Genomic DNA, 13,243 nt, shown 5'->3' with positions numbered 1-13,243 from the left:
ACATGTAATTGCCTATTTTGGTTTCCCCATATTGTATCGGCATAACACAGAACTTTTTATATTCACCTATGAAGTGTTCTAAATTTAAATTACAGTTAAAAGATCTTTCATAAAGGAAGAAAAAAATCACTTTGAATTAAAATAATTTCTAAATCCAGTGTACTTACTGACTTCATTGTAACATGTAATTTAACAAAAAATGTGCATAGGTAATGGTAGCCTCTTTAATTTCCCCATAGAGATGACAATTTTCTCCCTTCTTTTTCCAGAAATATATCTTTAATTTTTTTATTTATCTGGAACTAGCTAATGTTTTTTAGACTTATGGAAGAGTAGAAGTCAGAAAATAGTGTTTTACATAATTATTAAACAATTTAGGAAAAAAAATTGCCAATTACATGTCTGTAATAGATATGAATGACATTATTTGAAGATCTAGACATAGTTCTTGAATATTTACAGATTAAAAATATTATTCTGATTTATGTAACATGAATTATTGTATCTATGCTTTGAATAAATCCAAGCACCAAGTGATACAATGATTATTTTGAGCCTTATAATCAAGTCTTGTCTATACACTGAACCTGTTGCAAAATAGGCTGGCATATGAAATTTAAACATGGTGAGTATTCCATGCTGTCTGCAGTTAAACTAAAGTGAACTAAATTACCTGAATATAGAAATTTTTGGGCTAATGGAATAAGAGTGTCTGTAGGAGAAGCTATTATAGGTTGTTTTCCCTGGGTAGATAAGCTCAGAGCCAGTAGAGGAGCTGGGTTGAATCTGGGTCATCTGACTCCTGCTTGTATAGCCTGTTCTCCCCACTAAAAGCCTCATCTTGTGGAATTACGTGGTTTCTGCATTGTTTTCTACATTGGCACTGTGTTGTTAAAGATTATTATGGGATATCTGTTGTTACGATTTTATAGTGTCCTACTGAGACATCTACTTGGTGAATAAGCTACAGTTTCTTAAAAAAAAAAAAAAAAATATTGCCCTACTGTTGTTTTGTACTTTTAGTAATACATGTTCTATATTTTCATTGTTTGACATAGGCAAAGACTGTCTTTTTTTCTTTTTTTCTTTTTTTTTTTTTTTTTTTTTTTTTTTCCCTAGCATCTTTATTATCTTTTGGAGTAAAATAAATCACTTGTTTCCTTTTTGAAAGCTGGGTAACAATCTTGTTTTGTGGCAGTTCAGGACTGAACAGATGATGTAGACTTCAGGAGACAAAGCATACTTGTGAAATCTGTAGCTAGGTCATGTAGATCTTGTTACTGATTTTAGACATGATAGTTGCCAGGTAAATTTAAAACAAAGGTTATGTGACACTCACAGTTTATTATTAGTGGATACCAGTTTCAAGGTAGGGGAAAGTAATTCTGGTAGCTAAATAAGAAAAATACATTTCAATTTCTTGACTTTCTGTATGTTTTTGGGGAAAAATCAGTGCCTTGGATGAGATCTAAAGGAAATTGGTAACTACCTGCCTGGTATTGTCTGCAAGAAGCCTGTAGGAAATGATAAACACAGCTGATTTGTCTGAAACTCCTATTCTCCCTGGAGATCAAGCTCCTTTTTCATATTACACAGTATGTTCAGGATGGCACCTTCCTCCATCTGCCATCTGCAACCTGATAGGTACAAGAGAGCTTCTGCAACCCTGATCAATTCTTACTGTTGCTCTTTACTGGAAGGGGATATGTGTGCGTGCTAGTGTGAGATGGTGAGTGGTACCTACATTTCCTGTCTTGGGGAGGATGGCTTTTCCATGTGAGCTGCTTCTCACCTTGGGGGCTCAGTTGGAGCTCTGGGGACTGAGGCTGGCACCTGTGTGTCGTGTGTGCTGTGGTGGGCAGTCCCAGTCCTGTGCAGCTCTGCAGAGGCAGCTGCTCTCTGCCAGGCTGAGGAGCAGAGAGGTGTGAGAAGCACCATGAGTCAGTGTCTGCTGATGAAGGTTTTCACCCGGACTGTGGGAGGTCTGGCTTCAATTCCTGTTCTAGCAGCTACAGCTTAGGTCTGTGAAGGAATTCACTTAAGGATAGAAACATTCTGACTGAAGCAGTGGTAAAAACAAAAATGGGAGAAAACTCTAGGTGTCCATAGGTTATGGGGTAATGATAGAGGAAAAATCCTGCATGCCCAGAGAGCACTACACTGAAAAATAAGATGCTGAGGCATATAGATAAAAACTTTTGACATGTACATGTGGGGACCAAATTTCTGACCCACTGCCTAGTTTAAATACATCCTTGTATCAAACCTTTTTTTTTTTTTTTTTTTTTTTTCTTGTATTTTTTTTTTCCCCATTGTATAAATACATGTCAAACTTTCCTTAGGGACCAGTTAATTCTGCCAAAATCATCTAAACCACTTCCTTGGTCACTCAGAATTATTGAATTTAGACAGAATTCTAGAAATTCTTGACTAATTCTTGTTTTTCTTCCAAATTTTTACCAGAAGGAAAATCTGGTATTGCAGGTAAAGGAAAAAAAAAAATAATCTGCTGATTGTTCCTTAAGCTCTCTTCTGAGTCACTGTAAGCTTTCAGTGACAAAGTTTTCACTTCTTCTATATGATATATGAAAGACAAAGGCTTTGTTCTTTGGAGCTTACTGCAATCAATCTGTTAAACTACACAGACACATTATTTTTAACAGGAAAAAAAGAATATTTTAAAAAACACAGCAAAGAGAGAAAAAATGTTAAGGAAGAGTTCATATAGTTGCATAACTCTTCTATGAACCAGCAGTTGTATCTGAGAGTCCATAAGGTAGTTTTGACATCTACAAATATAACATTTATTGGGATACTAGGCAAGCTTCCTTCATTATATGCCTTGCAATTTATTATATATTGCTATCTATATTTATTATTATACTTTTTGAGATAATAAGCACTATTTTGGATAGCTTCTTATAATGATGAATTTATGCATCAGAATAATCTATTCTGGTTTAATATTATGATACAATTAAACAATTTCATTACTGTGTCCTGAGAGATAAGTAGGGGCTTTTAAAGCATTGTGGGGGTTTTTTTTTTTTTTTGACTGATCTTACCATCTGGGATGGGATTTATTAAGAAAAACTGTACAAAGGCTTTTGTTTAGCTAATATACTGAAAATAAACTTGTGCCTGACTACTAAGAGGGTTATTTTTAAGTTGAAAACTATAGAGCCAAAAATGGTCTTAGGCTCACTGAATTGTGTAGGCTGGGAGGAAACTCCATATGCCATCTTTTCCATCTACTTGTACAAAGCCAATGCAGTTAGATCAAATATTCTGGGCCATATCCAGAATTTTAATATCTCCCATCATGGAAACCCTGCAGTGTCTCTGGGTCATGTTCCACCATCTGAGCTTTAGCAGGATAATTTTTTCTGCCTTGTATCTAATTGGAGCTTCCCAAGTCCATTGATTCTTGCTCTGCACACTTTGTTCTCTGTACCCTCCAGCTTGGTGGTTGCAGACTCCCAAGCCTTGTCTTTGCCAGGCTGAGCAGATGCAGCTCCCACCTCTCCTGTGTGCTCCTGTGTTCCCTCTCCATGGCCAGGGATTCCCAGCAGGTTCATTTCTATTACATCTATTTCTTTGTTCTACTAGGAGCCCAAAACTGGGCTCAGCACACCAAATGGAGTCTCACAAATGGTAAATAGGGTGGAAGGATCATTTCCTTATCCCCCTTGTCAGGATAGTTATTCTAATATAGCCCAGGAGGCTGCTGGCTGCGTTTGCTCCACTGCTGACTCATGTTCATTTTTTTGTCCAGCAGGACCCCACATCTTTGTATAAAAAGTTTCTTTCTAGGCAATCAATCCTTCATCTGTAATATTGTATGGAGTTATTTTTGCCTAGGTAAAAGATATTTGTCTATGACTTGTCTGTATCTGTCAAGGAATTGTAGAATTGGTTGGAAGACACCTTTAAACACATTCTAATCCAATCCCTGTGCAATGAGCAGGGACATTTTCAACTAGATCAGGTTTTCAGAGCCCTGTCCAAAGAGCCCTTAAATGTTTCCAGGGATAGGGCATGTACCACCTCCTTTGGTGCCCATTTCAGTCTTTCACTATATTCATCATAAAAAAAATTCTTCAGAGTATCTAGTCTGAGTCTACCATCCTTTAGTTTGAAACCATTAACCCCTGTCCTGTTGACAGCAGGCCCCACAGAAAGTCTATGTCCATCTTCCTTACAAGCCTTCTTTAAATGTTGAAAAGCCACAGTGAAATCTCAGAGCCTTCTCTTCTAAAGGCTGAACAATCCCAATACTCTGAGCATGTCTTCAAAGCAGAAATGTTGCAGCCCTCTGACCATTTTTGTGACCCTCCTGTGGACTCCAGCAAGGACATGTTTTTCTTTTACTGAGGATTCCAGCAATGGATGCAGCACTCCAGGTAAGCTATGTGAAGCAGAGCAGAAGGGCAGAATCAGCTCCCTTGACCTGCTGGCCACATTTCTTTTGATGCACTCCAGGGTGAGATTGACTCTCTGGGCTGCAAGGGCACATTGCCAGGTCATGTCCAGCTTTTCACCCACCAGCACTTCCAAGTCCTTGTCAGCAGGGCTGCTCTCAGTTCCTGCAGCCTGTATTGGTACCAGAGGCTGCCCTGACCCAGGTGCAGCACCTTGCTCTTGGCTTTGCTGAACTTCATGAGGTTCTCTTGGGCCCACTTCTCCAGCTCGTTGAGTAGCATGTGATATTTCAAAGTAATGCTGCTGAGAGATAAACCTGTTTGTATGTTAAAAGCTCACCAGCACTAACTTGTTTTTATGTAGTAAATGACAGCACAAAGAGTATTCTCTGGGCATTGTTTGTAAAGAAAATGAGGTTAATTGCCTGTTTGTGCTTCCATGTTTATTGCACTCATTAAAGCTATAATATTCAGCTGTTAGCAAATTAGTAGTGCCCTATCAGAACCTTATTTTGAGGATAGGTTCAGGTAACAGTTTGCTGGTCCTAATGGCAGTAGTTTTCCAGAAAAAGTAATGGTTTTGGGCTCAGAAAACAACAAATTGGAATTAAAATCACTTGAAAACTTTACAGGCATATAGTTGACAGAATTAGGGTAGTCCTCAAATACCTGTGTTCCCTAACTGCTTGTTTTGTTTGAAAAGAAAAGAAAATAAAAAGACATTTTATTATCTTAGACTTACAAAGAAAATAGACATTTTTCATGACAGACTTTCTGAAAGAATGCTGTTTAGATCAAGTGTGATCAAAAATAATTTTACTTTGATTGTTTATTGACTTAGATGACAGAGGTTTGTTTTTGTCTCTTGCTTAGTAAATTGAAGTAGTTATTTTGAATAAACTCCTTTCCTAAGTAATCTGAGAAGTTTAGAATTACCTTCTTCATGACAGGTTTTTAGGTGTGGTGTTCTGGGTACCCATTTCTAGTTACACAATTGTTACCATATAGCAACACAGACGATGCTTGACATTATTTTTGTAATATGCACATTAAATAATAAAAGACTAGATTTTTTAATTGGAAAATCTCTGTTCAAATCAGGAGATAAATTCTAAAATAGTGGAATTACTAAGAGATGAATTGAGGTATAGTGCAATGCAGGTTGATAAAGTCATGCTATGGAGTTGCATTGCACATTAGGGTCTTCTTTAAGAGGCAATCTAGAAATATAGCTAAGCAGGAAAGTTGCTACATGAGACCTTTTATATGATTCTAGTTTCAGTTTTAAAATATGCCAGTGAAATGTTTGGAAAATTTGCACTTTCTTTCCTAATGTAAAGTAAGTTTTCATGGGCCAGTTGGCTTACACTATTTGTATGCTGGTAAATCTTTCATAGGGGAAAGACTGGGGTCACTGACTGAGTTTTACATAGGTCAGGCCCTGTTACAAGAGTGATACAATTTTAAATCTATTTGGCCAGCAAAGCTGGGAATAAGGAAGGAATTGTTCACTGCCTGGTACTATGGCAAAGACCAGGAGGGCACTGGGAAAGGCTGGCTCTCCTCAGCTCTCCTGTGTGCATCACGTGGTTGGAAAACAAATTATTTCTCTGTGTGGGTGTGGATTTTCATCAATTTAACTGTTTATTGACATGTTTTCCTTGGGTTTTGGTGTTTTTTCATAATTGTGGACCAAAAATGCTACATCACTGTTCACTGTAGGATGAACAACTTGTGTAATCATAGCTTTGATTATTCAGTAGATTCATTGAATGACTTCCTAGCCCTGCTGAGCCTTGTTTTGCACAATGTTCCTTACTCAGTTCTGCTGCAGGCATCAAGCACACAGCCTGTATGTGCAGTACTTGAAGGCAGTTACAGGGGCCAATGTTTTACATCACTGTGTGATTTTAGTTATCTCGTTGCTTTTATGTGGTACCTCATAAAGAAGCTGCCTTCACTTTTTTTCATAAGCTTGTAACCTTTTAAAATGTTTCAGTTTACTATTGAAAATATTAGCTGATCTTTCTTCTCAAAGTTTTCTGGGTTAACCTGTAGTTAATTCTTTGAACTGTTAGAAAATATTTTTTTCTTTTCTTCCCCAATGAAAGCAAGTGTTTGCTTGTGTCTTCACGTGTGTGTGCCTGCAGGTTTGTGTGCTAAAAAAAGGAGCAAAATGCCTGGTGCTTATTGCAAACTGAAATTGCATGTGGCTTTGATTTTTTTAAAAATTAGTTTCAAGCAATTAATAGTCACTCCTGGGAGTTCTTGGTAAATACTCACAACACTTTAAGCTGTAGCTTCCCACTAAAATCTGTTTTCTTAATTAATTTCTTACCTCAGTTTGAAAATTATGTAGTTGAGCAGAGCAGGCATTATTGTACTCTTCTCTTAGCTAAGTTTGGCACAACTTTTTTGGTTTCACTTTTTCTGTCCTGATCTCTAGGAAAGCTTCACATTTGAGATATTTCACTGTGAAAATAGCTTTATTTTGTAGTCAGGGCCTAACCACCATCAGTATTTTTTTCTCAGTATTCTTCATATGCCAATTGTGAACAATTTTAGTTTCTGGATGACAGGTTTAGCATATCTTCACCAATTCTTGTGGAGCAATAGAAGAATGATGTTTACAAAAAGTTGAATGATTTAAGTCTTTGCATGCGTGTGAGGCTTCTTTCATTCTACAGCACTGGCTAAATTCTGAACTAGTGAGAAAATAGAAAATAAAAATAACTACTGCCCATGTAGTGATAGGGGAAGTGGCATCTGCTGCTTCCCTGAGTAGGGTAGATTTCGGAAACAGTATAAACCAAAGTATCAGCAGAAGGGAGAAATCTCATTGCTTCAGTTTCATTTACCATGACAAGACTTGGAATTGGAAGGTAAATCAAACCTGTTTTAATGTTTCTGTCATTAGGCAAAATAAATTTGTCTATTTCTTCTTATAGAAGGTAAAAAAGGATAAAATTAGCATAGAGGTAATACAAAAGTTAGCAAAAAAAATCAATTTCTTGTTGATTTAGGACCTTTGCAGCATTAGAGGCATTCAAAAGATAGGTCTAAAGGAAGAATGATATTTTTTGGATGCACATGTAAACCAACTTTTCTTTTCGATGAATATCACAACAAATACAATCAGAAACTGCTAGCAGAGCACATGTTTGCAATCTTTTGTGCAGATTTAAAAAGAATAAAAAAGTCTTCCTGAGGCTTTCCTTGGATCTGAAATGATTAAACTTTAACTCATTCACACTCAAATGGAGAATGGTTATTCAAGTCTGTGATAACATTTTGCCTCACTTTTTTCTTCAGAGAAGGAAAGGTGCTAAATACACATGACACAGCTTTTCTAAATTCTCCAGCTACCTGAATTTTTCATCATTTTTGTGTTTTGCCTACTCAGTCTTCACTGACTGGATGTCTACAGTGGTAATACAATTATCATGCATATATCCAGGCTGCAAAGAGTGCAAACAAGTTCCTATTGCATCTCATCACTTAGGTCAGGTGAGGATAAAGTGGGAAAAATGCCATTGTTGTTTTAATTAGAAGTTCAAGAGAATTAATAGTTTATTAATTTTCTTCCCCCTCTCCCATCCCCAGGTATTAAATAGTCAAAATTAGATAGGTTATCTTTTAATTCTGCCACTTTGATAATGACTTCTTATGAATATTGGAACTACTATCTTGAAGTATTGTTCTCTGCACTTCAGTAAAAATTACAGTCTACTGCATAGAACATCCTTATGAGGGAACTAGGAAGGATTTAACACGAGGTCCATGGTAATAGATAAAATTAGAGAACTGCATAATGAATGTGATAAATAGCAATTTTCTGCTGTAAAAATACTCATGTAAAATTCACATATTCTTCTCAGAGCAATGATATTCTTATTCCTAGTGCAGCAACTAGACATATCTTCCATTGGGAGGATAGGTTGAAATATGATTTCCTTATACCACAGTAATTTCCTGATTACAGGCTGGGATTCTTTTTTCCTCTCAGTAACATTGTGAAGTAGCAATCTGCTGAAGTCTCAGTTGTACCTTCATAAAGCAATAAAGCTGAGGACGAGCCTCTCATCCATTTCTGTCCCCAAAGCTTACCCATTATTCCTAATGCCTTGAAAAACACATTCTTTATTTTCTGCCAGTGTGAGTTAATGGAATGACCTTCATATTAAAAGGGGCAAAAGAAGTCAAGGTAATTGCATGATGCATAGTCTGTGTTGGAGCTGATGTAGTCAGTGGTGCTGCCTGAGAAGTTCTTCCTTCCCTATGGCCTGGGATAATCCCCATCCTCCCTGGTGGCTGATACTGGGTTCTGTTGATATTAGTTAATGCTCTGCTCACAACCTGCAGCTCAGATGTTCTTGTGCTATCACCAATGGTAACTTAGAGCATATATTCAGACTGAAAATCTTTATTTGAAACCATACAGCATGTTTTGCTACATATCTTATTTTCTGTCATTGAACAGTACTCTCCTTTCCTGAATCATCTTCATAGGTCTATGATTATCTGTTTTTCAGACATAGCAACCTCCATGGTTGCATCAAAGGTACTGCTGCAGAAGTACCTTTCTGTTTTGGGGGTATTCTTTTTTTCATCTGTCTTCTCTTCCAAAAAGCAGCATTGGTGTAGTGTGTTGATTTACTATGGGGAATATTTGTATAATAACTTTAATAACAAAATGAAAGTGATCCTCAGTACTGAACAGGTATATAATTAATAGTTTTAGTCTGTGCATTTTTCATGTTTTTATTACTTCTTGAATCTTCAACTCTAGAATAGGATTATGTCTTTATTAAAATAAATAGCAAGTTGCAAGTTGCTTTTATTGAACTCTGTTTTGATTTTAATGAACTGAAACATAATTAGAAGTGTTTGTTATATTATGCCAACAAAGTACCAATCATGAACTGAAGACTGACATTGGAGTGGACAGTTTGTGATTATAACTGTATGTCAAGATCTTCATTAAGATGCACATTAACTAAGCATAATTGACTGTAAGGCAGCTGGACAGTGGTAAAATATTTAGTAATGAACCTCTTCACTGCAGTATTTTCTGCCTCAAGGAGAACAATAAAAGTGTCCATATTTTTTTTTAATACCCTTTAGTAAATGCTGCTATATTAGCAAGCAAAATTATATGATCACATGAGGGCTTCATTTTTTCTGCTCTTCAGTCTTCTACAGCTATTAATTCCAATACTGAAAATTTATGGAGGAAATAGAGCAAAAAGTTCACTGTAAAAGAGGTTACTTGTGCCTGTTTCACTTAGAATTAGAATTTCAAAGCAAACAAAAATGATAGCTGATTTTTTTCCATTAAAAGTTGGATTGAAGTAGTAGTTTTCAATTTGTTACAAGTAAAAGTGCATCTTTTCAGGAAATACCTGCTACCCATCTTAAAAGCTTCATTTGCTAGCATTTTTAAAAGAAAAATCAGAGAAAATACCTCATTTTTTTAATCATTATTTTTGAAAGTATTCCAAAGGTAAGTGATCTCACCCATTTTTCTGAGATTTCCGATGGTTTCTAGCCTACAAACTGGTTTCACTTTTTCTTACTAAGTGTATCAATCTACCTTTTAGGGATGAGGTACTTAAAAATATACAACAATAACATCTTAAATTTATGATGTGTCACCTAGTAGCAGTTTTAGATGTATCTTCAAAGTAATGTATTTTTGAAATCTGAATTTGTATGAACTTTTCATCACATCACACCTGTAGAATATAATGGACTAGAAGCAGCATATTTATGATTACTGGCTCTTTGGATTATGTAAGATTTGAACCTCTCAATAGCAAAGGAATAAAGATCTCATTTTTCTTTAGGAATCATAATTATATAATTGCACATAAAAAGTCTGCCACAACAAATGAGAAACAATGTAATAGTGTTTTTTCTTATCACCAATTTGTACCAGAATCTCCCTTATGCACTTTCATTATAAAGTGTTAACAGCTTAGTATACTAGAGAATAGGAATCATTGTACTCAAAGTATTTGTTGTAATTGCCCCTCTAGTTCTTTTTACATAGATCTATTGAGGCCTTTGCTTCACACAAGCTTATAATATTCCAGTGTTAAATACAGAACAAGTGCATTTCAGTTGGTGAAGTGATTTCAGGACACATAGTTCAGTTTGGTACTGTGATATCTGAGTGGCTTTAGTTGGGCTTTAAAACTTGCTATATTTTAAAACTTGATGACTAGAATTTATTTCTTTAGATGCAGACAACTGTTATCAGTAATTTATTTATTATTATGTGACTTATGTTCTGTGGCTTCAGAAAAAAACTCATATTGCTTCCTTTAATTAAGAACAGATAAAGCTCCTGAAAAAGATTTTTCCTGGTATTTCATGGAGCTTGATGTAAGTAGTTCTGTGTAGTACAGATATTAAAAAAAAAAAAAGAGTGTTGGTTTTCTTCTTGTTTTATTCCTTGAGTTCAGAAGCTTCAGCTCAGATTTACCATTTGTTGGGCATTTTCCACTTTTTTTTTTTTTTTTTTTTTTTTTTTTTTTTTTTTGTCAGTAAAAAAAGACAGATACATTTTCTCCAGTTCATGAGTTAGCAGCAAAAGATCCCAAAATAGTCTTACTGTATTTATTTGGTTGTTTTTCGTTTTTTTGTCTTTTGTTAACAATCAGTGCAGCCTTTCTGAAGTATACAGCAACATTTTGAGAATCTTAGTGCTCAGCTATCCACTTTCTGTTATTATTACTGTCACTATGTCATTAACAGAGTCAGGTCTGGAAGAATTCAAAGTAGCTTTCTGAACCTGTAGAAACAGTGATTACATATATATAGAGACACATATATTAGATTCTTTGTTGTCATATATAATGTTTTGTGGTTTTTTAAATACTATATAGTGGCATTTATACATTGAGCTCTTAGAAAATATTTTTTATGTAACAATTTTTTTTTTTTTTTTTTAAGACAGTAGCTTTTTATCTCTGGCTTGCATTAGACAACCTTAGTCAGCAGTTACCTGAGACAGCCTTGTAGGAATGGAAAAGGTTTTATTTCTTGTCAATTTTTATGGTAAATGTCCTCATTGCTTGCATGGAAGTTGGAGGAGCTGATTTCTCCTATCCCCATGGAAGTTTATGAAGAATTATGTGAAGTTCTTCTGTTCCTCTCAATTCTTCCCTGTGAGGCTGGTATGATACATTTCCCATCACTGCTTCAGCTCAAGGACTCTCCAAAGGAAACACAGCACCAAGTTCTGTGATGGGACTATTCAATTCGTGTTGCATCCATCTAAATCTGCAACAAAATCTGAGTCCTGTGAATCAAAAGGAGTAAAAGCATTGAAAAAGAAAGACTATAGTAGCAGTTACATTAGCACTTCAGTTTTCACAGTTCCTAGATAAACAGTTCCTTAAAATACATTGTTTGTTTGTGCTCTTTTTAGAGTGGTGCCCTTCAAAAGACTGCATGACCTTGCCTTGAAGAGTCAACCAAAATATGAGAGTTTGTATTAAAAGCGCAACATAAGTTCTACTCATATTGTTTGAATAACTAAAGGAGGGTGTAAAAACCCTACTTACCTGTGCCATGGAAAAAAAATATAGGTTTTTCATCTGTCTCCTACTAATCCCGTGAGTTGCTGTCCTGATTCCATGCTTGAAAGGTTGGCCTTTTCTTCAGGTAGACATATTCTATCTATATGAATGAATGAAAGAAGCCCAGAACACAAACAAATTTCCCATTGCAGAAACAACAGGAATTTCTAAAAATAGCTTGTATCATGACATTAATGCTATTGCCCTCTTGAGTCTGTAAGTTGTCCAGTGTTTATATGATTTGTTTACTATTATTCTTTTTTTCTGATATTTTTACTGTACCAATATCATGATAATCTCTTTAAAAAGTTGATTCTCAGTGACCCAATTTTTAAACTGCTGAGCATTCATTGCTCATACTAAAGAAAATCTAGTTAAGAAAATGCCTGTCTTGCAGCACAGTGGGGTGAGGATGTTTGTGTTTTTGTATGTATATCTGACTTGTAAATGCTCCCTAGTACATTGTTGCTGAAATTGGGTAATAATGGGGTTTTTTCTGGGTTTTTTTTTTTGTTTTTTGGTAAGAAGCAGGGTAGTTGTGCTTTTGTTCCATAATGTAGAACATTATTTTGGAAAGAAAAAATAGCAAATTTTCAAGTTGTTCATTGATCATTTAATTATTACTGACTTATTTTCAGAGAATCATTTCTCTTGGGAGATACTATTACATTCATTGAGTCCAACTGATAACTCAGAACTGCAAAGCCCACCACTGAACCATGTTCCTCAGTGCCACACTTACGTATCTTCTAAATCCCTCCAGGGGTGGTCACTCTACCACTTCCCTGGGCACCCTTCTTGCTGAAACTTTATTGCTTCCTACCTGAAAAATAATAGTCAATAATGCAGGAGCTGTACTAGCATAGGAAAATTCACTTTATCTTAAAACCAGACCCCAGGAACACAGCAGATCCCCCTAAGAAATGGGTCTAGCTTTCATATTGAACCTTCTGTTCCTTTTGGAAGGTGTCTCCTATCACAATGACCCATCCTTTTTCTTTATGGACTTAGTTTTGATGCAGGGTATAGCCTACTTTAACCCTGGTGACACTTTCAAACTCAGTGGGCCATGATCCTCAGTAGTGCTCAGTTCCAGGGGTACAGCAGGGTACCTGTGGTGCTGGGACAGCAGGGCAGTGGGGCAGGAGATGCACCCACTGCCCCTGTGCCTGAGGTCAGTGGGGAGAGCACAGGGAGTCCTCCCTGCCATGCACCCTGTCTGCATGTGGAGCCTGT

The 13,243-nt window shown here is 36.1% G+C and overlaps 1 protein-coding gene across 3 annotated transcripts in view; it reads left to right on the top strand.

Annotated features, from left to right (window-relative positions):
• The window catches only part of TAFA5 (TAFA chemokine like family member 5), a gene marked incomplete at its 5' end in the record, with an annotated part of 391,932 nt that overhangs the window by 178,698 nt on the left and 199,991 nt on the right, over positions 1–13,243 (top strand). The gene's annotated exons all lie outside the window — the stretch shown is intronic.

The sequence above is a fragment of the Erithacus rubecula genome (genome assembly GCF_903797595.1).
Source record: "Erithacus rubecula genome assembly, chromosome: 4".
Taxonomy (NCBI): Eukaryota; Metazoa; Chordata; class Aves; order Passeriformes; family Muscicapidae; genus Erithacus; species Erithacus rubecula.
Note: the sequence above shows the minus strand (reverse complement) of the source record. Positions and strands in the feature narration are given on the sequence as shown.